Source organism: Lipotes vexillifer, unplaced genomic scaffold (genome assembly GCF_000442215.2).
Source record: "Lipotes vexillifer unplaced genomic scaffold, Lipotes_vexillifer_v1.1 scaffold306, whole genome shotgun sequence".
Taxonomy (NCBI): Eukaryota; Metazoa; Chordata; class Mammalia; order Artiodactyla; family Lipotidae; genus Lipotes; species Lipotes vexillifer.
The window spans coordinates 2,607,139-2,608,902 of NW_006789814.1; the positions used below are offsets into that span (position 1 = coordinate 2,607,139).

At 48.6% G+C, this 1,764-nt stretch overlaps 1 protein-coding gene across 1 annotated transcript in view; it reads right to left on the minus strand.

The window, feature by feature from the left end:
- Positions 1-1,764, minus strand: part of CLEC16A (C-type lectin domain containing 16A) — a 208,136-nt gene that overhangs the window by 541 nt on the left and 205,831 nt on the right. The gene's annotated exons all lie outside the window — the stretch shown is intronic.

Sequence of the window (1,764 nt, forward strand, 5' to 3'; positions counted from 1 at the left end):
CTGAACAAAGGCCCAGGGAGGTCTGGTTGGGAGATGATGTGCTGGGGGAATAGCTTGTCTCCACTTCCTCCTTCTGGGGACACAGAAGCTGGCAAATCCAGCCCTACCTAGGCCTGGGGGAAATCTGTCAGGGCCCATGGTTACTCTGACTTGTGATGCAAGGGACACATTAGGGGCTTGTGCAGAACCAATGAGTGGGTTCCAGAAGCCCAGTTCCTGGTGCCAGGAAATAGCCCAGACAGGCTCTGTGTGTGAACCACCTCCCTGATGATAAATATGCGTTTAGGTAGAGAACAGGCTTGGGTGTGCTTATCACCTCAGGCCATTCCCAGAGTCTATATTTGGTAACGTTTCCCCAAGAGGGAACTCACTGCAGTATTAAAAAAAAAAAAAGGAATTCTATACAATTTTTCAACTTTGCAAAGCTAAAACAAAACCTCGGACTGTGGTTTTGTCGCCTGGCCCTCCTCTAAGTGCTGAGTTAGCACCCAGAAAGGGGCTGTGATCGCTCAGGCCATTCTTATCCCGAGGGTCTCCCCCAGGGGCCATGGAGAGAAACCACGTCACGAGGAAGGAGCGGCCCGATGCAGTTATTTTAGGAGCGGCAATTTCTTTTTTTGGTGCTTTTCAAAATCCGTGATTAGATTACAGACAAGTGGCCTATTTGCTTTCCAAAGACGAGCTGGCTTGGACAGAGATACCAGCTGCCACTGGGGTTCCTCGTGGGAAACATCTTCCAGGAATTCATGTGCCAGTGATTTGAAAACATGGGTATGAAGGCCATGGGCATCCGGCTTGGAAAGCAAATCTCCTCTGTTACAGATCTTGGGGCCAACAAGGCGCTGAGGACACTGTGTGGACAATGAATCTGAAAGCAGTCTGGGCCCTGGGATGATGGCAGACATTTTTTGGTTCAATGTGATTCCACTTAAGTCAGTTGTATTTTTTTTTGTTTTTTCTTAAGTTAAGCCAAAACAAAACAGAACCGCAAATTGAACACAGAGCAAAAGAATGGAAAAACCAAGAGCAAAATAAAACCGAAGGGCATACAGAATGGGATGAAGGGGAGGAAGAGGATCCCCAGCGTGGAGAGGAAACTCAAGCACCAGATCAAGTCTCCCAAAGGACACGTCGTAGCTTCCCACAGGACCCGGGCACGGTGAGCTCGGAAAGGCCCCAGGTCACTTCTACACAAGGCCTTTTTTCTTCTTTTCGTTCTTTCCTTCTTTTTTTTTTTTTTAAAGAGAAATAAGGCCCAGAGAAAACCACTGCATGGGGCTTTGGGTCCGTCCTCGCTCTGAGAGGGTGGCAGTGCGACATGGGTGAGCACTAGTGGAAAAAATGATTTGAGGTGTGATCTCAGCCCACAAATGCTGAGTAAACACCCCACACACTTTCTGGTTTCTCTGAATTTCAATGAATTTGCTCCACTCAGGACGCCTTGTGGTGACGCGCTGGTTTCAAGGCCTGGGCTCAGGTTGTGACCCATTGCAATCTGAACGTGGGGCTCTGAGTACAGGCTCACCTTGCTTCAAACAAGTGTGTCCAGGAACTTACGTACATAAGGACCCACGTGTCAACTTAGCTGCTGACGAGGCAGTTTAGAAATGACTGATTCTCCAAGGGCACTTTTGTGCCACCTGGAGACAGAGCTTCAGAGCATTTCTTTCATGTTTTCTCCAGACTCCTCTGCGAGAATTCCCTCTTTGCTCGGGTCTGCATTTGCACGCAGATACTCAAAAGGGCTGACAAACCTCTTTCCCT